The following is a 24065-nucleotide window of genomic DNA, read 5'->3' on the forward strand; positions in this document are numbered from 1 at the left end:
CAACTACCCAGGTTCTCTAATTCCATTCATAAAGGTATATAACAGCAAAATAGTTGCAATGAGTACACATGGCACATATTTGTGGGGCTATATAATTGTCCCCTTATTGGAACAGGTATAGGCCACTTTGTTGAAATGCATCTTGAGGATAGGTAAATCTGTGTACTACAGTAGTAGGAGCAGAGATGGGTATACTTCCTATACAAAGCCACCCACTAATTAAGAGTATTCAGCTATTGATTGAAGATGTTATCTATGGACCCATATATACCCAAGCTTAATTTTGAAAAACAGTTGCATGATAATGCCTCCTCGCACTTGCGCTGCCCAAGTTTCAATGTCATCTCACAATATGGATTCTCCATCCAATCCCCCGTCCAATCAGATCTGAAGTTGTGCGCACCAGTTGTTGAAGTCATTGTGCATATTCACCTTAACTGCAAACTGTATTCTGCAGAAAGAACTGTTTACTTAAGATTCTTATTTAAAAACTAAAAATACTAGGGCACTCAGAAGAAGCTGTCTTACTTTTTTCAGGATACTTCTTTAACACCAGATGGGACAAGCAATCCTGCTGGGTTCTGGATTTTTCAATGGTCTTGATTCCACTTACTGTGGAATCCTTCTGAAATGCCTGCTAAGACTGGACTGGCTCTTTCTATTCTGTATCTAGAAGATGGCATTAGGGACAACTATTCAACACCTTAGCTCAGTATTTTTCAACCTTGGTGGCTGGGAAATTCTGGGAGTTGGACGTCTATGCATTTTAAAGTTGCCACAGTTGAAAAACATCATATTAGCAGTTAATCTGTGGGTTCCAATATTGTCCATTATGCCATTCAATTTCTATCTGCATGAAACTGCTAATGGAAATTGTTCAGAATTTTGATATATTTATCTATTAAATTTGTATGCTATCCATTTCTCTACTAAGTAACTCTGGGCGGCTTATTGGTGATTTCCAGATGTTACCCTTGATCTATTCCAAGGAAGTAGTTGATGCGTTTGAATGATGCCTATCTAATAATGGGCTGTATGAGTGGAAACATGAAATCCAGAGAAGCTGTAGGTGATACAGATAAAATAGAAACTGGACTTTAGGATTGAGGTTCAGCCTGTTTAGCATGGGTTTATTTCTCCTTGAAAGCACAAGTCAGCAATCTGTGAGTCTTCTTTGTTCCTTAGCTGCCACTGGATTTTCACGACTGCTTTTTGAGGCACTTTTGTGCATAGTTATGCCTTGGTACTAGCTGCATTTCTTTTTGAGTTGGTTGGATTTTGATATAGTTATCAAGAGGTATCTGTGGAGGGGAAGCAAATGATGAAGTGATCGTTGTTCTCTCTGTTGTGATATTTTATGTGCAAGTATAAAAGGGATAAAGGTTGTATTATGCTGATGCAATGCAATAGCATCGAAACCTGCTAATGCCAAGTTATCCACACCTGTGTTATGTTTCTTCTTAACTACTGCAACTGACTTTCCACAGGGTTACCTATAAAGCTATTTGGAAGTTGCAGATGGTATAAAACTTCGCAAACCAATGCAAAGTTGAGCAATTAGAATGATACCTGTACTGAAAGATCAGCCCTGGCTGCCAGTTATTAGCAGATACATTTAAGATGCTGATATTGATTTTTAAAGATAGAACCTGATTATCTAAGGCTGCACATTCCTTGTTATGTACTTACCCAGTTAAAATTGGTGAGAAAGGCTGTCTTGAAGATGCACTTCTGTCAGTGTTCATGTTTTAGGCATTGAAGATAGAGCTTTGTCTTAGGTTACTTCCTTGGTATTGTATCTAACACACTCTCAACATTTAAGGAATTTGTACAATGCTTTTCCTTTGCTAGGTTTTAAACTATTGGGTAATTTTATAATTTATGTTATTGTTATTTTTAATCTGTATTGGTTAACTTCATATTCATATATTTAACTGTGTTAAGTGTTCACCAGAAGAAGGGAATAATAGATAAACAAATAAAATACTTGGCACCTTATTAACCTTTGTACCAAGAGGAAACTGGAAGATTTCATTACATCAGTGGACCCGTGCACATACATGCAATAATAGAGATATCCTAAGTGTTTAAGAAGCATACTCTAAGCCAGTGGCCACCAAACCAGTGGTCCATGGACCAATGGTGGTCCGCGAGAAAATTTTGGTGGTCCGTAGAAAAATTATTTGCATTTTTTATATTGCACTAAATACTATTTATCTTTTTAAAAAATTCATATTAATGGTCCGCAGGATTTAAAATTATGAATTTAGTGGTCCCTGAAGTCCGAAAGGTTGGTGATCCCTGCTCTAAGCTTCCAGATCCTGCAGTGAGTTTTGCAATGGAGTGTAGTCTTTGTGATACACTATACCAGGGGTGTCAAACTCGATTTCATTGAGGGCCACATCAGGGTTGTTTGACCTTGGGGGGCCGGGGTAGGCATGGCCAGGGTTGGGGTGACCAGCTCAATGTCGCTTGTGTCGGGGGCGCCTGTGGTGTCCAGAGCGCTCTGCCAGCAAGAATGGGCTCCCGAGCTCCATTGTCAGCTGCGATGGCTTCCTGAAACCCTCTGCCAGCAAAAATGGAGCTTGCGAGGGCCACCCACAGCCCTCCCAAGCTCCATTTTTGCATGGAAGAGGCATTGTGGGCTGGTCCTTTGCTGTTTCCAGGGCAGCCCCGCAGGCCAGATCTAAGCACCCCGCAGGCTGATTGGCAATGTTAGTAGGTTCATACAGTACTGTTATTGATCCAAGGTACAGTATGTTGTACTTTTATATATGACAATATTTAACTTTGTTCTTATTAACAATGTTCTTACAGTGTTTAAAGATCCCTATAAATTCTTTTGTCCAAAGGAAGTTCAGTTTACAAACATCTTGTTTGGCATAGCACTGATCATTATAAATGGTCCGCCAATTTCTAGAAGTTAACTTTTGAAAGGCATATGAAATTGTAGTTAGATCATCCTATTCTGAACATGGATCCTGCTCATAGTAATTAGTTCATAAATTGTTTGCTCTTTATAGTGTAATCTTATCTCTATGTCTACTCAGACAGAGCTCAGTGGCATTTATTTCCCATTAAGTAAATAGAGGGTTGCAGTCTGAAAGGACACAATTATCATTTTTATTTCATCAGTAATATCAGACACTAGTGTCTTTCTAGTCTCAAGACACTAGGAATTAGTAGGAAGATAATATTTCATGTCTTATTATATGTCAATTTTAGAAAAAGTGAAAGAGAATATGATCATTTTTCACCCAAAGTTTTTCTGCAATCCCAACTTCTAGCAAACTATGGAAGTTTAGTCTTTCCTCCTTTTATTTAATCCACTTGCTCTAAAGATATTATATTGTCAAATAATGTATTTGCTTAAAATACCCAAGTAATCCTCACCTTATGCTCCTTCATTTAATGACTGCTCAAAGGTATGATGGTATTGAAAAAAGTGAATTATGACAGCTCCTCACATTTACAATCATGCAATATTCCCATGGTCCCCTGCAGTCATGTGATCTGAATTTGGATGCTTGGCAACCAGCATGTATCTACAATGGTCGCGATGTTGTAGGGTCAGGTGATTGCTGTTTACAATCTTCCCAGGGGGCTTCTGACAAGCAAAGTCAATAGGGAAAGCCGGAGTCACTCAATGACTGTGGCAAAAAGGTCAGAAAATTGGAAGCAATTCACTTAATGATTGCCTTGTTTAGCAAAGGAAGTTCTAGCCCCAATTGTGGTCCTAAATTTAGGAGTATCTTTAAGGACTATTTCAAAATACACCAGATCATTTATGTATCAGTCCAGACATATTGTCATTTTCAGAGGTCCTTTTCAAGTGTCTTTGGCAAAGGAGGTGAGGCAGGTGTGTTTTATCATACAGAAAGAGTATTCAGCCCCCCATGTCTGTGTTTTAAAACCATAACAAGTACTCTTTTTATAAGCATTTTTACATTTTTCTATTTGATATAATTTAAAACGCTTACTCTGCACTGAAATAGTGAAAATGTTGTAAGTTGTTGAATAGTGTTTTAAATTTGTTTTATCACATTTCAACTATATATATTTTATTGTTACATTGTTAGCTGCCTTTGGTGTTCTCTGAACAGTAAAGAAAGAGGGGAGGGGTTCTTGACATGGAAAGATTGACAGTGACAGATTTAGAAAGAGCTGAAAACTGTTTTCTTTTGGGGCAGAATGGTGGGACCTGTGTGTGTGTGTGTTCTTAGCTTTTCCACTAAACTCTGGTTATTTTCAGGATTGTCAAAGAACACTGTAATCCAGTGGTTCTCAACCTTTACTTCACCACGGGTCCTTTTTAGATACTTTTTGTGGGCCATGGCCACAGATCACAAAGACTTAACTCAAGATTTAAATCATAACGAGACTTCCAGTTTGCTTTTCGTAGCCGCCAGACGGTCCCTTGGGACCGCCAGTCCCATCGCCTGTAAAGAGCCGCCTTTACAATGGAAAGGCGGCTCGAAAAACTCCATTTCCAGGAGGAAATGTGAGAGAGAGCAGGTGAGTGTAGGTAGAGCTCTCTGCGTAGCCCCCAGAGTTTTTTTTTTTTTACTCTTGGGGGCGAGCAGATGAGGCTCCCTATATCACTCGCTGTTTGCTCCGGGCGTTGGGAGACCTCTGCAAAATGCAGAGCAAGGCTACGAAAACAAGCTTTTCAAGATAACTAACAGATTAAGCAAAGAGGATGAGATCTGGATCTGGACCTGTGACCCTAAATTGCAAGTATTTATACTTATTTTGTAAAGGATATTGAATAAAGTAAAACAGGACTTTTAAAATGGTGACTGCCGAAATTTGAGCAGGGAAGCTGAAAAGGGAAAGTCCTTCCATTTCTTATTAAGCCACAAAGTAGCGGAATAAATGCTCCTGGCTACAATTGAAGAAAAAGCTCCACTTTTGTGTTTTCTCCTTCCTGGAGATTTGATTTGATACTGATCTCGTTTGGAAAGAAGCTTTGTTTTTTTTTTCTTTTCTAAAAAAGTTTGCCTGTGTGGAAATATGGTGTTTAGGCTTACAAAGCCGGACAAACAAGCAGAGGGGGGGATTCCCCCATCCACAAACTATATGAACAAGTTCTTAACTTACAGTCTCAGAAAGCTGATTTTAATATAATTAAATTTCTTCTGGAGGAGATTGTAAGAAGGGATGAGATTATGAATCAGAACTTTGAGAAATTTAAGCAGGAAACTAAAGAATTGGTGCAATTAAAGTTTGATATTTTGCAACAAAAGATCATAAAAATGGCCAATGGTTTCTCAGAATTTTTGATCAAGTTGGATACAAATATTAATCTATTAGAGTCTAAAATGGAGGAAACTGAGGACAATTTGGAAAATAAAATAGAGAAAATTGAAAATGATTTGATAAACATTCAAGACAATAGTTTAGAAGAAAAACCTAAAATGGAAGCTGATCCAAAGATTTGTAATGTAGAAAATATACAACAACGTATTGAAAAGGAAGTTTTAATGATGCAATATAATTTTACTGAATATGCGATTAGACTGAGAGTATTACAGGAAAATAATAGAGATGACTTAAGGAAAATATCTTCTGAAGTTCTGGCTGGGATTTTAAAGGTTCAACCTGAGGAGGTATTTTGTAGGATCGATAGAGTCTATAGAATAAACTCCTGGATTGCAAAACAAAGGCAATTGCCAAGAGATGTGGTGATTTATTTTACAGACAAAGAAATAAGAAATAATATTGTACAAAAATCTTTTAATTCTACTCTGCATTTGTTTGGAAGAAAGATTTGGATATACAAGGAGCTGCCACCTAAGATGTTATTGGAAAGAAAGAAATTTGGTTTTCTGGTGACTGAGCTTAAAAAGAGAAATATTATATTCAGGTGGGACACTCCAGTTGGTATAATATTGAGATATCAAGGAGTAAGATATCAATTAAATACTGTTGAAAAAGCGGAAGAATTTTACCAAAAATTTTTGAAAATGAGTTCAACATTTTTATGCACAACACAAGATAAGCAGAAGGAGTTGGAAATAAGGGAAAAAAATCGAGCTACAGAGGCCTCTGTAGATGAATTGCCTTTGGATTCTTTAGATACCTCAGCTGGATTATCCACAAATAAAAGAGATGTGGCATTGGATTCTAACGTGATGACTCACCAAGTTACAGGCAACCATGGAAATCAACTAATTGATACACAACTTACAGAAAAGAAATATGACTCACAAAAGCAAAACCAACAAGATCAAGTTATAAATCAGAATGAAAACCGATCAGTTGATACACAACTTGCAGAAAGGAAATTAGGATGGAGGACCCACAAATTAGGATGGAGGACCCACAAAAAGAAAGGAAAAAGAGAAACAGGTCTCACAAAAATAAAAATTTCTAAATTAAGCAACAGCAAAGCCAGTTATTTTTAAAAAATACATGACTGAATATATGAAAAGATGGTTGAGGCGAAGTAGTGGTTAATATCATCCTGAGGAGAGTGACAGACCTCTGCAATGCCGTAATTTTGGGATGTGAAAAGGGCTTTAAATTGTTGGATTGGAATTATCTATTTTTGGTTTTCTTTTCTTTTAACGTATTATATCTATGCTGAGCTATAAGGCAAGAGAGTCATGCTGGGGCATGCAGAAGATCTGGCTGTTACCCCATTATGACGATGGGAATTATTAATCCTGAAGAAAGCCACTACTACAGATATTATATGGATTACAATTATAAAGTCACTCGGGTGGTTTTTTTTTTTTTTTTTATATATATACGAAGATGTTCATTATTGATGGGGGCAGATGATAATTGAGGATTTTGAATATTCTGTTGTAACTGGGATGTTATGTTACCCTAATCCGGATGATGGAGTCAGCAATCCAGTGGAAAGACATCAAAGAAGATATTATATGGATTATAAATTTAAAGTCATTAATTTTGTTTATATAAGGGAATACTTTTTAGTAGGATGGGCAGAAGAACAAAGATATTAAGAATTGTTGTGTATGGTAATTTTGTAGGAAAGTGATAGGCTAGTGTATTGATTGTATAGATTAAGAAAAGGGATGCTTAAGAGATATATTTATGGGAGTGGAGGAAATGGATAGAGTAGAATAAATGTAAAACTAGAATTCATGGGGAAGGCTGCTTTGAAATGTCATGTTAATATACACAAAAGATTAAATGTTAAAGTAGGATTTATTATATAGTTCTAAAGTGGAAGGTTGTTTTTATATATTAATACACAGACATAAGTAAGGGGGAGGAGAAAAAAGGGTAGATTATCGATAAATTGGGAGTTATAATAATATTACTGTGTTAAATCAGAAGTTATTATATAGTGTTATAATGGAATGTTATTTTGAAGTGTATGGTAAGAGGGGGAAGTAATAATATTAACAATATCACTAGAAGTAAGGGTCAGTATTTGGAGGAGGAGTAAGGGGATGTTAAAATATTACATAATCTGTTATGTATTAGGTTTTTATTTTGAAGAAGTCACAGGGGGGATGGGGTGGTGGGGGGGGTTAGGGAGGAGGGGGGGAAAAATTTGTAATTGAAAACTTTTTCAATTAAAAAAAAAGATTTAAATCATAACATTTCTTGAAGCCTTTATGGACCATGACATTGCGCCCCCCCCCCCGGGCTCAGCCGACCACAGGTTGAGAACCACTGCTGTAACCAATCCAAAGGGTATAGCATTATCAAAGCTGAAATACATTTTTGAACATACACAAAAGGAGTATATCTCATTTTTCTTGCTTTTCTAATGTGTTACAATTCTCCAATCTTAGGCTGTCTCAGAAAAACTTCCATTCAGAGCTCAGGAAAACAACCAGAAGGGATTCAGGGGCTGCAGAAGGAAGGGAAATCTGAGCATACATATTTTCTATTAGCAGAACTGCATTCACAAATATTAGAATTCTTATTAGAATACATTCTTAAATTAGTTCACATTAAATCTTGTTGCATACAAATTCCAGTTCATTACCAATAATTTGATTTCTTTTCATTCAACTTTTATTATGTTCTGAACGCCTTTTAAATGGTATTTTGTTTTTGTTTTATTTGATAAAATATGTTTTATATATTTTTCTAAATTATAATTGACTCAAGGGAGCTTATTATAAAATAAAATAAAATCACCGCACTTCAGCAGATCAAAATAAACTACAATAAATAAAACACAATGCTAATAAATAATATCTAGTGTCCAGTGGTCCTAAGTCAGTCCCCAAAAACATTCGAGAAATCAGTTATACCACTTAGCAAATTCAAACAATTTGCCTTCAAACCTGGATAGGAGATACAAGTGTCACATTCAATTCAATCTTCCATAGCTAACTGCACAGCAGAAATGTATACATTTTTATTACAATTTACTTATTTTTTCCAGGAGGGATCATTAAATATAAGCAGAATGGTTTATAGAATGGTTTCATCAATGTAATGTTTCCAGATGACTTTGATTACATGTCATAACTTTCTGAAGAAGTTAGGGCTCATCTGAAGTGCACCATCTTCGGAAACATTTTACAATACCTTAAAATAGGTTATTGAAATGATTAGTTTCTAATCAATTCAGTTCTAAACAATTAAAATCTTTAAATTAAATTAAACCTTTAAATTTCTATGAAGTCAGTGAAACTTATTTCCAGATAAAATTAGTTGAATCAATGAAAAATAAATTGGATTATAAATATTATTTTTGTATTCTGGAATCACTTTAGGAGGTTAATTGAGGACAGCTGATTGAAGTTGCTTAGCTAGGATTCCAAAAGAATATGAAAAATAGCCAATTATTTTAAGTTTGTAGTACAGATCAATATCTAATGCTCATTTGGAACATTATCTTGGGAAAGATTGAAGGCAAAAGGAGAAGGGCATGGCAGAGGATGAGATGGTTATAGTATCAATCAACAAATTTCGGCAAACTCCAGGAGGCAGTAAAAGACAGGAGGGCCTGGCACGCTATGGTCCATGGGATTGTGAAGAGTTTGACACGACTTAGCGACTGAACAACAACCTTTCAATCCATGGACTTTGGAGGAGGAGACTTGGGATAGTGAAAAGAGAAGAAAAGAATGACAAACAGTAAGAGGATGTATTCACTTACAGAAATGATGGCCGTACAAGTGGAAGATCCGAGTTTGGGACAAATCATTTTGAAGGTTTGTCTGTGTGGCTGCTACTTGATAGTACATAATCAAAAACAATCACTTCAAGATCATTTCAACACAGCAGAACACACCACTCCCTTCTCACACAGACTCACACATACCATTGAATGTTCATTAGGTTGAGATCAGCAGTCCTTTGGAGACAAAAAAGAATAAAATGATGGGATGGAAATTTCAGTCCTTATGAGTACCATCCTCCTACATATTCTTTATGGTAGTTGATGTCCAGACAAGAAGCACACTCAGATTTCACTAATTCCACTTTATTGTAAGTTTACAATAACAGAGCTATGCAACTCTGAAAATACATTTGTTCCCCATCACCTTTACATCCAAAGAAATTAGGGAGGGTTCCTTCTGAGAGGGTTTGTCACACCCACATTTCCTGTTGTGGGCTAAGCTGCCTCCTATCCGACCATTACCCTGGCTACAGTTCTTCCCAGTGCCCCAAGGTCATTCTCATACACCATTACAGTTGGTGGTGGGTTTTTTTCCATAACTGGTAACATTCATATTTCAGCCAGGAAAATAAATGTAATGTCTCTTCACTGTCACATTGGTGAGCCCCACTAGATAGTCCAGACCAGGAAATAAATTCTCCACAGGAAGGCTAAAGAATATTGGAATACTGCATCCAGTTCTGGTTACCACAATACAAGAGATGCTAGGTCCTAGAAAGAATACATAGAAAAGCAACAAAGATAATAAGGGGCTGCAGGTTAAACCATAAGATGAATGACTAAAGGAACTAGGTATGTTTAATGACAAGATAGATGTTTTCCAATATTTGAAGAGCTGTCACAAGGAAGAGGGGATTAATTTATTCTGCAAAGCACCTATGGGTAGGGCAAGAAGCAATGGATAGAAAGCTTATCAAAGGATATCCAACCTGGAACTAAGGACAAATTTCCTGATAGTGAGAACAATTAGTGGATCAGCTTGCTTCCCGAAGTTGTGGATACTCCAGCACTGGAAGTTTTTTTTTAGAAAAGATTGTACAACCATTTGTTCAGGATGGAATAAGGACTCCTACCATGGGCAGTGGGGGTTGGACTAGAAGATCTCCTAGGTCTCTTCCAGCACTAGGATTATTTGATTCTAAGGTAATTTTCCTTACCCTCTAGACATGGCTCAATATAAGCCCATTGTGGAGCCATGTTAAGGCCATGCTGTGGAGGCAGTACAATTTATACCCAAACAATTTCCTCCCAGGGATGAAAGCATGGAAGAATGGCTATATGGGTAATTGGGTAAACCTTTCATACAGAAATAAATTTTATCCACATATAGCAGGGGGGGGGGCAACTGTCAGGGCCGGATTTAGATGAAAAGAGGCCCTAGACTATTCCACTTATGAGGCCCTTTCACCTATAGTGAAAGTATAATTTTAATTTTCCTAACAATTTAAATGTAGGCTCCTCTTGATCTTGAGGCCCTAGACTGAAGCCTAGTTAGCCTATAGGAAAATTCAGCCCTGGCAACTGTGGCCCTTTTACAACCTGTGGATTTTAACTCCCAGAATTCCTGAGCCAGCTTGGCTGTCTCAGGAATTCTGGGAGTTGAAGTCCACAGGTTGTAAAAAAGCCACAGTTGCCCACCCCTGACATATAGTAACCCAAACAAAAATTCCAGGCTGATAGAACTAAAACATTTGATCAACTATGTGAATTAATATTGGGGAATGATATGAAAAGCAATTACTATGAAACAGTACAAGATATTTGGCTGTACAGTTGTTCACATAATCTAAATAAAGCCGCTATGATTCTTTTTTGTTTGGCCTAGGGAAAGTCATATGAGTCAGAGGTAGCACTCATCTTGATAACTACCAACTTCTAAAATTTTGGAATTTTAGCTCTGCTGTGGCTTAAGTTCTTGTTTTCAGTCTTTCCCATTCTGGTAACAATAATGTGAAGCTACCTTAGGGAAATCACTATAACCTGCTTTGAAAGGAAGACATGTTGATGTACTAATGAACTTCTAGCCAACACAAACAATCATATTCTTGGGCTGTGCAGGTTCTCATTTGCCATCTTTGACAAAAATGCACATTTTTATCAATTTTGTCATTTTTAGTGTGACAGAAAACAAAAGCTGTCAACTACTTTCGCAGTTGCACAAGATTGGACAACTGGTGGTGGTATCTCTGACTCTTCATCTACAATCTCTTCTGCAACTTCCAATGGGTGTTTACACATCTCATTTCGTAGCATACTGCAGGAGAGACACTTGTGTTATCCAGAGAGAGGAACTATACAAAAAGCAGTGGACTACAGGACTACGCCCTCTGGGATGTGCAGAGATGGAAGAAGGATTTTTGCCTCTGCTTGAGTTCTCTGTCCCTCCTGGTGGGCGATGTTAAAAACTGAAGTAGTTGAGTTAATCCCCCATCTCCCCACACCAGGCTACAATCGTTGAGAAAATTAGGTGGTTCTTCCTTATTAATTCTGTGCTGCACTATCCAGAGCTGCAGGCAGAAGACCCTGCTTGTCCTCCTTCCCTAGCCAATAAGATAGTCCAATCCGGTCTTCGGTGGTCAGACCAGGAGGGCAAGAAGAGTGCCAAAGCTGCCCTTGCCTTCTTGTTTCCATATTTATTTGCTGCAGTGGCAAAGCGCAGAATAAAAGAGTAGTTGGAAGAGAGCAACCTGGGAATCTTCTGGATGGAGCATCTTCCCCCCACCCTTCTTTTCCAGTCTCTGATGAAGAGATGACAAATAACTGTTGGTGTTACTCAACCGGTTGCTTTTCCTTCAAAACAAAGTAGAAGCGACCAACGCCGTTTTGCAAATGCAGACATAATGCCATGTGTAATAAGGCCTGGGAGACCGGCTTTGATAATTAAGTGTTCATCGTACAGCATCCGGTTCTAAGTAAAAGAATTGATTTTCTACTTAAAAAAAAAAAAAAGTGGCCGGATGTAGCTCCTACCTCGTTTAGGTCGGTCGGGGGGTCTTAGAAGCGCTTGCACATTTCTGATTTGCTGAAAATTGCGGAGGGCTCGTCCTGGGCAGAGCCCGGCTGCGCTGCTGCTGCTGACGCGTGGCTCTGACTGCTGCAGCTGCTGCACGTCCTTGTGACGCGCTGGAACAGACTTCGATCTCCGGGTCCGGGTTCTGCGGCTTTTTGGATAAGGTACGCAGACCTCCCCTCTCGCCTTTTGCATGGGGTCGTCACGCAGTTTGGGGACAATCTCTTATGTAGAGTAGATTTGGAGAAACGGGGAAGATCAGAAGCTTTTAAGGCCTTCCTCTTCTGCATTGATTTAAGTCTGTAGTGATGTATATACTAGGAGCCATTTTTAAGTTAACAGTTCGCGGCGAAAGGTTTCGAGCGGGATCGGTCTGCAGAACGCCGGTGTTGCACGGGATGGGCGGATATGTACGTTTGCGTCCCGTGTCTACCAGCTGGGGTGTGGTGGGGAGGGAAAAAAAAACTTGGGTAGAAGTCGCTGCACATTCACACAAGCACGCAAACGAGAGGAATTTATGGCCTGGGTCCAACTGGCCAATTCATTGGATGACTTGGCTAAACTAGGCACGGATGACTTGATTTAGATGGCGAAGTAGGCTTTATTTGCTAGTCCCGGCCAAGTTCTTATTGCTGATTTACGTATCCTCCCGGTGTGCCCTGAAGATTGGGGCTGGGAAGGAGGGCGCTTGGGGAGGGAAAAAAAAAACTGGGGGAGGGGAGCGATAAACGCTGAAGGGCTCGTGGAGGAATGGTACAGTCTGCATCGGGTCGGCGCGAGGAAACGCAGAGGCAAACCGCAGCATGAATTGGCTGGAAGTGGCGGTGTATTTGTCACAGTGGGCCGGCAAATGGTCTTGTTTGTAATGCTCGCACATGATGCAAGTTGACTTTTTTTCTTTCCTTCCTTCCCTCCCTGCACGATTAGGCTCTGCAGCGGCTCCCTTTGAAGACGGTGGAATCCCGAAGGAATAGAGTCGCATCGTTAAAGGGAGGGGGAAGGTGGTATGTTGGCGTCGTCATTTCTTTTATAGCGCTCCTCGGCCGAGGGGAAATTGGGAAGAAGTCCGTGTGTAGCCGGAGTTGGGGGGGGGGGGGCAGGGTTGACTTTTGCTCAGGCGCGCTTCGTGCAACCCGCTTGTGTCTCTCTACATTTGGCGAAAAGGTCACCTAGCAAAAACTGCACGCGAACGCGAAGCCGAGCCTGGGTGTATTCAGCCCGTCAGTTTTTCATTCCCGTTTTTTGAGGGAAACTCCCAATAGGACACCCGCAGCCCCAACAGTGATTTATTTGATGGTGCGGGGCTAGGCTCGTTCAGGCGGTAGGGAAGACTCCCGGTAGCCTGATTTTCCTCATAGGGAAGTCTTCGCTTTGCTTGGGTGTCTTGAGTAAGTCTATTGAGTTCTGGGTCTAAAATGAAAGAAATGCGCGGATGAGTCTTGGTGCCTCCTTTGGAATTGTGCGCAGAACCTCGCTTTTCTTTCTGAGCTCCCCCCCCCGCCCCCGTTAAGTGGGACGAGTTGTTACAGGAATTTCCAAGCGTGGCGAGGTCGTATTAATCATTTTTTGGCCGTCTGCGCTCTCAACGTTTCTTGATGTGCCTCGCCTTGTGATAACTGCTGTCCGTTAAGCATCGTCCCTGATTACCTCTTAATTATCGACGGTGATCTGGATTGGGATCTTTTTAACGTCAAGAAATGGAAATAAAGGGGTGGAGTGTGAGTTGATACTTTTTAAAAGAAGAAAAAAATGCCTCCGCTTCTGTGGCAATGCTGCGAAGTAGTTTTGGCGGCAGAAGAAAAAAGTAGCTTCATCCCGCCTTAAATGCCATGTGGTTTTTACTCCGCCGCGCTTGTTTAAACTTAGAATTGTTCACGTCCCTGGGTTTCTTTCAACTTGACTGCTCTTTTGCAGGATTCGCTGCACCCGTCTGGCGTGGCTTTTTTTTGGTGCGAGGGCACTCGGTTAGTGGCATCGTGTTCTGTCTCTCTCCGTGGCCTCCAGTCTGCCCCCCCCCTCCCCGCCACCCCGTCTCTCCCCCGCTCATGGCTTCTGCAATGCGGTGGGTGTGGTTATATAGTAAATTGTAGATCTGGACCTCTGCAGTGGAAGCGCTATCTCCTCCTTTTTGCATTTCCAATCCCAAGGCCCTTGTGGCTGTATGTTTTTCGGCTGCAGAGTGGAGTTTAAAGTTGAGAAAGAAGGCTTGAATGGAAAGATCGAGGGAAACAGCTGGTATTAATCAGATGTATAGGATGGGGGGGAGGAAACTATAGAGGGAAGCAAAGAAGCAGGCAAACTTGTAAGCTGAGAATCAACATATGGTGCATTGTGTTTAAATCGTGGTGCTGTTTGGAAGTGTTACTTTTCTGCTTTTTGAGTGCAACTTCCTTTTTTAAAAAAACCTGATGACTGGTTGATGACCACTGAGTATTTGATTGCAAAAGTCACCGCGAATTCTGCATATTTTGAGAGAAGTGTTAAGTGTAAAGTAGTTGTCCATTTCGTTTAACATTCTTGTATGATCTGTTATAAAATTTCTGATAAACATATTTTGATTCTATTTTAGATTTCTGAGAATTTTAAACTTGTTTGTGCATAGGGTTCTTATTAATGCCATTTTGCACTGATATTTCATTGCAAAATACATAGTATTATTTGCAGCTTTTTATTACTTTGTTTTGTCTTTGTTTTATTAACAAGTGTAAGTCAGCTGATAAATGATACCAGTTAAATATGCAGGATAATTGTGCAATACATTAAAATGGTATTTCACTGTAGCCTTTTAATGATTTCATTGACATTGTTAATACTGTTCTAAAAGTGAATGGTTATAGGTAATTTACTTATATAGACTTGGGTTTGTATTTAAATATTATTTGGACTTTGCAATTTATAAAGGAGCGTTGGAATAGATATAACATGGGTTTTGCTTTTCATTTATTATATTTGATTGGTACCTTTATAATATTGAAAAGTGGGATTTTAATTCTATGTCATCTTGTATTTGGCTTAGTGTAGAAGTTCTTAACATATACTTAGCATTTTGCTAACTTTGCTATCCACATCTTTCATTGAATTCCCCTTAAAAATATATAGCTCTATCTAATTTAATGCACTTTCTCCTAGATAAATAAGTATAAATAGGTTAGCTTTAATTATTTTAAATAAAATCGTTTATTAGAATCTGGAGTCGAGTGGAAGTAAAATATCTAATGTGAAATATGATTTCCTTTCCTAACCTGATAGAGGCATTCAGCCATAATTCCTATTATCTTCCATTAACATGACTATGATGAATGAGGATGATGGAAATTGCAGTCAAACAACTCAAGAGAACATATTGGTAAAGTACAATGTAAAGGAAAACTATTTTTTAGCAAAATAAACTTGCAATAGCTGGCTTTTTTGGGGGGGGGGGGAGAATTCTGACTTTCTTTAGATAGAATGATTGTCAGCCTGGTAAAGCTAGTCTGATTGCTAGTAAAGACAGCAGTATGTGGTTTTAGGAAGAACCATAAGCTTGTCATAGTTTGTTTTGTTTTTACTGAAACTGCTTTGACTGGATTTGTTTCTGAATTATTACACCTGGTTATTATGGAAAGTGAAAGTTTATAGAATGTACTGCTTCCATTGTGCCTGCCCTAAGAAAGGTCACTGATGGCCCTCTTATTTTTGTAGTGTCATGCTATGAAGAAAGAGGGTGGAGACTACAGAAAAAATTGGAATTGTAGCAATGAAGTCTTAATGCTGCTTTGGACATGACATCACTTTGGCTCAAGAAAATTAGGGTGGGGCCGTGAGACTGACTGTCTGGGCTATCATAATAAATCCAATAAATAAGATTACAGTTGTCTTGGCCTTTCATGTCTGTATATGTTTAGAAATAAAATGACAGAAAACAGATGCTCTGCTCTCATCATTTATTTTTCCAATAATTGTTCTCAATAATATTATATAAACTTATTTGACAATATATTTGTGCCACTGTTAGTGCACCTTGTGCATGTCTACTCAGAAGAATGACCCCACATGCCCAGTTGGATTTATTCTTATGTAAATGTGTTTTTCATGATAACCTAGAAATGCTTATTTTTAAAATATGTGAATATTTACTAAAATTAATTGAAAACATTATTCCTCAATATATCTTAATTTGAGCATTCTTGTAAAAAAGCAAGAGAAGGTAAGTGTGAGATTAATTATTGCTGATGCAAAGTACACAGAACAAGATTATATGATTCATAACTTGGGATCAAATAAATACGTGGCTAATTTATAGCATTAAAAGTATTAAAGTAGTATGGAGGTAATTATGAGTTCACTCAACAGAGAATGTCAATCATATTTGTTACGATGTAGAATTCACTATGCAAGTTTAACAAGTCTAATCCAATCAAATAAACTTTAGCCTCTGAAGGCTATGGACTCTGAAGGCTGTCTGTCTATCATTTGTCTGTCTTATCAGATTTATATCTCCCTACCCCCTTATTCTCACCTAAAGTTACTTCTGGGCAGTACACAATAATCAGATAAATAACAAATGTAAAAGCAACAGGTATAAAGTATAAAAAACCATATAAATAAATATCATAAAAACCAAAGATACAATCCTAGAGGGTTGATAAGTGATGATAAGAATGGAATCTCAACAATGGAGCCATCAAGGCAAGTCGTTGATTCCCTTGGAGTCCCAGGCCTGATAATATAACCAGGTCTTGAAGGTTTTTGAATATAGAAATTTATAGAGCTAATCTAATTTTGGGGTGAAGGATGTTCTATATCGTGGGTGTCAAACTCAAGGCCTGTGGTCCAGATCTGGCCCTTGGGATGCTTAGAACTGGCCCGTGGGGCTGCCCTGGAAACGGTGAATGACTGGCCTGCAGTGTGCCTGCCAGCAAAAACAGCTTGAGAGGGCCATGCGCGGCCCTATCGGACTCTGTTTTTCTGGCAGAGGGCAGGACGTCGAGCTGGCCACGCCCACCCTGGCCACACTCACTCGTCCCCTGCGGTCAAACACAATCCTGATGCGGCCCTCAATGAAATTGAGTTTGACACCCCTGTTCTATAATGGATTTTCCATCAGAGCACATGTAGGTCCCTAGCCCATGGTACCCATAATATTCCTTCTCTGCTAGATCTAATGAGGCAGGCTGAAACAATCCCTCTACTGGGTTCATGTCCAAGGAAACAGAAAAATAAATTTTGAAAACTGTTAATTGTGAACTTGTGAAACAAGATGTCATGTGATTGTACATCTGTCAGCATTTCAAAATATTTTCCCAAGCCTTTAAACTCTGTTTGACACAAGTTGAAATAAACACTACAAGTACAACTGTGCAAATACTATTTTCCATCTGTGTTAAACATAAGTCATACTTAGCCCACTAGATAGTGTTAGTACTGCAGAAATATTGATAAATTGCTTTCACCAAAAGTACGCAAGCTGAGAAAACATCAAGAAATGTATCTGGGAGGGGAAAAAATTAGCAGAAATTAAATTTCATAATAGGCAGTCATTTGTTTTTCTTTAAACTTTAGGCTTCTTTCTTTTATTTTACAGAACATTTAAAACATTCTAGTTATTTTAAGATTTTTTTGCAGCTAAATATTTTTGTTCATGCTTGAGGAAATAACTGACAATAGAGTAATTTGCAAAATTGGATGTCCCCTCTTTCTAGCTGTTAGCTATACAAGACAACTCAATTATTTTATTTCTTTATCTGAAAGAAAAAGCAAAAATGTTTTAATCTTGATGCCACAATTTTATCATTTTAAAAGCCCATCTCATTATATATGTTTTATTATCAAGTGTTAACTTCCGATAACCTGAAAATAACTTCAGTAGACATGTAATGACAAAAGTCTTGCTTCCTAGTACTTTTGACATATGGTAAAAGGAGGAAAAGTAGGTCTGCAAGAAGACATCATATGGCTCACCCATATGTCCCTAGCAAGGACTGTCCTGCAGGCTTATTCTAAGCCTTGCCATTAGCAATAGTTGTCATAATGATATTGGAGGAGCAATTTGCCAAGAAGTATAAGGAGCAACTAAAAATAAATAATAATTTGAGATAGCTTTACTATATCTGAATGAATCTTCAGTGTTACTCCATATAAATGGATTTGTTGCTTTATCATTTAAAGCACAATTTTGTACAGTACAGTACAAAATTGGTCTATCAACAAATCAGGTCATTGTGAACTTTTAGATAAATTGAGGCTACTAATCAAAATATAGCATCAAATTAGTTAAATTTTATCTTCCTCAAAGCATCATTCCAGTTTGTGATGACAGCTCAATCAAAGGTATGAAATGCATGTTAGAACCTTGCTGCTTACATAAATTTGGTCAATTTTTTTAACTGCCTACTATAAATTACATGTGAACTACCATAGCCAAATATTGTATGTTGTCTTCTCTGTGATAATGTTTTCTCAGATGAATGTTTGGAAAATGTAAGAGCTATCCAATGAAAGACCTCACAACATTTCAGTCTTAAAGAGCATAAGACTGTATGTTCGGAGGTGAATAAAACGAATATATTTACATTGCCTACTCATTCCCAGTGCATTTCCCCCCCAAATTAAATATTTACCACTTGATTTTTAATGTACCCATTGCAATAATAACAATAAATCATGTCAGAACTTGTTGGTTAAGATGTTACTCAGTAAAAAATTCTGAATTCTAAGAGAGTGGGCTCAGGGAAATCTCATGTTTAAATTCTCATCTTTATAGTTTCTAGATCACACTTTTCTTTTTGGGTTTGTTTGTGCGAGATCACAGTTTAGACTGGCAGTTGGTAACTTGTTCACTGTTGTCATTTTTTAAAATGTTAGTATTCACATCACTGTTTTATCACTTGCATATATCAAAGAACCAGTTTTTTGTAGAAGGCAGCAAGCAGACTGATTAGCTCACTACCAGTGATCCTTTCTGGCTTGTATAGCTGGTTTGCTTTGAACACCCAGGAGCCAATTTGGGATAGGTCTGGTCTAATCAGCTAACTGGCCATGAATGTGGAGAGGCAGCAGGAGCATGAGAATGAAATGAGATGAACTGGTGAGTAAACTTTGGCTGGTGACTACAGGGAAGCTGGGACAAACCAGGTGGTAGATTTTTATAGCCAACCATTTGGGAATCATTGCCTTTGATCATATCTGTTAAGTTAATTTAGATAATTAAACAATCTTACAGATAGTCTTTGACTTATGACTATAGTTAGGACTGGAAATCTGGTCATAAGTTGTTATAGTTATAAATTGAGGTACCCACATGACCAGAAACAATTTTCTAGCTTTTTCGCCAAGATCCTTAAACATCTTTCATTAAATGTGCTGCAGAGTGCTGCAATGAATCGTAAAGCTGACCTGTTCAGGATATGGTCATGTGCTCCTGGGGGCACTGTACGACCACTTACCATGGTCAAGAAGGCTTTATGGGCCACAAAACCCACATTCCATGGCTGTCATAACATGAAAGGATCGTAAAATGACTGTAAGTCAAGAACTTCCCGTACACCATTTCCTTCCAAGATGTTTTTAAAATTCAGTTTTATGTCTCAATTGTAGGAGCTCTTATAATTTGGATTGGTGGTGGCGGTGACGACAATGAATTTCTCTTCTGTGTTCCATCTGTCTCTCTTTTTATTCCTACCAGAGAAAAGGATAGTAATTTGCCTAAATGCATCCATGTAACTGTAATTGAGGGCAGATTTGAACCAATTTTGTCCCTTAATCACTATTTTACAGTTGTTCCACAAGCTGACTTGTTTCTACACCGAGGATTGAAGTAACTGGAAAGGCCTCCGCTTACATAAGATCCTTGTATAACATGATTGCATAAGTCACTTGATCCTCACTTATCCTTCCCCATGACCAACGCCTGTAGCCACTTCCTTCTGTATTCTAAACTGCTCTAAAAACAAAACCCAACTCTAGGATTGTAATAAGGAGGCTGCATCAGTTATAGGGTACATCAGTTCTTGGACAAATGGGAATATTTTGTCCTGTTCTTGAGCCATTGTCACATGTACTTCTTAGCCTGTCTAAAGCCGCTGTCAAATAGAGGCTTTCGGTTCTGCTTCGGGTTGTCACTTCTACTGCTTATTTGCTGGCCCACTTTGAGTAAACAATTGATGACGGGGAAAAAAACCTGATGTGCAATAACTAACCAACACTTTACTTGCTCTTCTTACTGATGGTTCATGGACGGGTAGAGGGGATGAAGGCAAAGAGAAATGGCAGCAGCAACTACAGGTAGGAAGAAATGGATTATTGTGGGGAAGACAGGGAGATACAGAAACTCACCTGAAAATTCTGCACATATACAGTATATTTATTTCTTTGGCAATGTTAAATGTGTATCTGAGTTTCCTGCTTTAGCCAATCACAATTAAAAATGAAACAAAGATTACACTTCTGGGTATAACTCTTATTCTACAGTATACTGTGAGGTTCATTTTCAGTTAAATCTGCTTAGGGCCACATTGTACAATAAATTGTTATATATCTACTTCATGTAAAGCTTAAGCAATTACTGTAAAATACCTTAATACCTGTGTAAAGTTTTAAGTTTTGATTTTTTTTCTAAGCTGGAGAAAAAAAGAACACCAAGAGTTATCCCTAAGTGACTGTGTGATTTATATCAAACAGTTGGTATGACAGTTGGGGGAAATATGATTTATATCTAACGATTGGTTAAACTCCTTGCAAACTGCTGACAGTTTTTGAACTTTTGAACACACTGTATAAAAGATTGTCACTGATAGATGAAAGGAAATATGTTTGTAGTTGAGATTGGAAAAGGGGGGAAGATGTTTGGAAAATATAGCATCCTTCAGTTCTGTTGTAGTGGTTTTTGTTGTAGACTTTTCAGACAAGTTATTTATTTTTCACAGAAGAATAGTGGTTGTTTTTGTTTTGTTTCTGATGTTTTTCTGTTCTCCTAAACCAAAAGTTTTATTTAAATGCAGCAGCATATTGAGACAGAAGTACCAAAATATTTGCTTAAAAATTAAGTTGATTTCCAGTTGACCTTTCCAAACACTGGTTAAAACATATACAATTGATGAGTAAATAGTCCGGATGAGGATTTAAAGATATTGGATAAGAGAGATGGCTGCAGTTTATTTATCTGTTTAAATCTTGTTTTACTTGAATTATGAAAAATTCTAGAAATACTAGAAGAACATCTAACTAAAATAAACTATTGTTCAAAAAATACAATAAATTGTAAATGCTTTGTACGTTCTATAATAGAAGTATGGCTCAGTCTCAGCTTTTGTGTGAAAATTTAAAACTGGAACATTTGTTCTATTTCATACTTATAGGTAGTCCTCAACTTAGAATGATTGCTTAAACAACCATTGGAACTTAAAACGGCATTGAAAAACTGACTTATGACCATTCTCACACTTATGAGCATTCTCACACTTATGACCATCACTGCATCCCCATAGTAAAATGATCAAAATTCAGGTGCTTAGCGACTGGCATGTATTTTGATGATTGCAGTGACCAGAATCATGTGATCACTATTCGCAACTCTCCCAGCTAGCTTTCAACCAGCAAATTCAATGGGAGAAACGTGAGTTTTTTTAATGACTGTATGATTCACTTAACAACTAAAGTTATTTGCTTAACAACTGGCAAAAATGTCATAAAATGAGTGGTTGTAAGTTGAGGGCTAACTGTATTATAGTACAATTCAGAACATTGTATTTAAATATAATTTGCAGAGAGTTGCATTAGAGGATCCTTGTACAGGTAGTCCTCAATTTATGACCACAATTAAGCCTAACGTTGTTAAGTGAGAAAGTTGTTAAGCGAGCGTTGTCCCATTTTGCAATCTTTTTGCCACAATTAAGTGAATCACTGCAGTTTGATAAGTTAGTAACACAGTTGTTAAGTGAATCTGGTTTCCACATTGACTTCGCTTGTCAGATGATTGCAAAAGGGCATCACAGCAGCAGTCGTAAGTGTGAACCAGTTGCCTAACATCTGAATGTTGATCACATGATCATGAGGATGCTGCAAAGGTTGTAATTCTGAAAAACGGTCATAAGTTATTTTTTTCAGTGCCGTTGTAACTTTGAACGATCACTAAATGAACTGCTGTAAATTGAGGACTACCTGTATTCTGTTCTTGCTCTGCAATTCTCTGTGTCTGATTTTAAATAAATAGTTATGAAGAAATCTGGGTGTGTTATGAACAGGAGATATATGGAATATTTCAAAATATCATGGTTGAAATATTACATTGAAAATTTATTTGGAAAGTTTGATTCTGTATAGAAAGATTTCTGTTCCGAAGGGGATTTATGGCGACAGATGGTAATTTTTTAGCTTAAAACTAAGTGACTGCAAAAAGACTGCAGATTTGAAGTGAGAAACTGGCATCACGTTTCATTTATCTAGCTTGCTTTTTAAGATGGCTTGTCGTTTTGTTTTTTTGACTGACACAAATTCAGATAAGAAGGCAAGTTTTTTTCTGCACAGAAAGTTGGCTTGGTTTCATCTGTCATTGCATCTTTTGAATTTGACCTAATAACAACAAACAGTAATAAAAATAAAAAGCTTCAAGTTGTCACTTCAAAGAGTTAGGGCCACAACATACAAACAGAATACTGCTACAACAGATAACTGTATCTTTCTTGCTCTAAAAATAATGTTGGAGTTATGCTCTTTTACTGGACAAGTGTTTTTCAACACCAGCAGCTTTAATACGTGTAGACTTCATCTGCCAGATTCACCAGCCAGCATGCTTGGTACATGAAGTGAAGTCTTCACATCTTAAAGTTGCTGAGGTTGAGAAGCACTGGACTATGCCATTGCTTTTCATTAGCTTCTTCCCACATGAAGTCCTTTATATGCGTTGCACTTCAACTCTCGGAAGTGACATGATAAATTTAAGCAATTCTGGCAAGGACCACTTGTTTTGGTTTGCTTTCGTTCCCTTTATTTTGCTTTGCTTCGTTTTGCTCTATATGCATATCCTTATACCAAGTTGAATAGAGATGCCCCAGATAGCAATGTATTGACTAGCTGGCCATCATTTTCTGGGCAGTAATGATTATATTGATATATCTCTAAAAGTGAAGAAGGCCCTCAGTAGTGATTTTGTCCTACACAAATGAACATGGCAGTTGGGGGCTTCTATTAGCAACTCTATTCACTGTCGTTAACTGATTATGACATATCTCAGATGACTTGGGGGGGGATTGCTATACTAGACCCAATATACAGAAAAAATAACAGATCTTGCTAATTATTGACTTTATAGCTTTTTGAGGGTAGTAACCAAATTGTATGCTAAGCATGATACCCAAGAGCTCCAAGATGGAGTGGAATTGGAGACAAACAAGTGGATTTAATGGAGGAATTCAACTACAGATCACATTCTTGTAGATAATTGTTCAATGGAGAAATATATTAATAAATTGAAACCAGCCTTATATGTCAGTTTCTTAGATTTCAAGTTTGTCTTTGACTCTGTATTCAGAAATAACAGAGAGGGAAAAACCCTCAAAATATGTCACTCCATTGAGACTTTCTTTTCCTGATGCACAACTGATACCTACCATATTTTTTGGAGTATAAAATGCACCCTTTTCCCAAAAAAAGGGTGAAAATCTGGGTGCGTCTTATATTCCAAATGTAGCCTCACTCAGCCTCTCAAAAGGAGATTTCAGAGGCTTTTAAAAGCCTCTGAAAGAAGCTTCAGAAAAAAAGCCCCCAGAGCTTCAGGAAAAAAGCGTCTGAAAGAAGCTTCAGAAAAAAAGCCTCCGAAACAGAGCTTCAGAAAAAAAGTCTCTTTCAGAGGCTTTTTTTCTGAAGCTCTGTTTTGGAGGCTTTCAGAGGCAGAAAAAAAACTTTTTTCTGAAATGGGGTTTCAGAGCCTGAAAAAAAAGCAAGGCACAGAGCTCAGAA

General features: G+C 38.0%; 1 protein-coding gene and 1 long non-coding RNA gene across 46 annotated transcripts in view; one reads left to right on the forward strand and one right to left on the reverse strand.

Moving 5' to 3' along the window:
- The window catches only part of EPB41L3 (erythrocyte membrane protein band 4.1 like 3), a 152823-nt gene that overhangs the window by 41877 nt on the left and 86881 nt on the right, over positions 1–24065 (forward strand). For 15 of the 45 annotated variants that reach the window (XM_087890430.1, XM_087890440.1, XM_087890444.1 and 12 more), the window contains exons 1-2: positions 12128–12295; positions 13059–13135. The exons of 9 other annotated variants lie outside the window; for them this stretch is intronic. The gene's annotated coding sequence lies outside the window, so the exon portion shown is untranslated. Of the gene's footprint in view, positions 1–12117; positions 12296–12441; positions 12542–12847; positions 13012–13058; positions 13136–24065 lie in introns of those variants that run through there. 21 more of the 45 variants (XM_087890436.1, XM_087890442.1, XM_087890451.1 and 18 more) reach the window with 6 other exon arrangements.
- Positions 9412–12153, reverse strand: LOC148114888 (uncharacterized). Its single transcript, XR_015733347.1, has 2 exons — positions 12092–12153; positions 9412–9832 (listed from the first exon to the last, which is right to left on the reverse strand). It is a non-coding gene; the product is annotated as an uncharacterized LOC148114888 (long non-coding RNA).

The sequence above is a fragment of the Pantherophis guttatus genome, chromosome 3 (assembly GCF_059756535.1).
Source record: "Pantherophis guttatus breed Tessera chromosome 3, ASM5975653v1, whole genome shotgun sequence".
In the NCBI taxonomy this organism is placed as follows: domain Eukaryota; kingdom Metazoa; phylum Chordata; class Lepidosauria; order Squamata; family Colubridae; genus Pantherophis; species Pantherophis guttatus.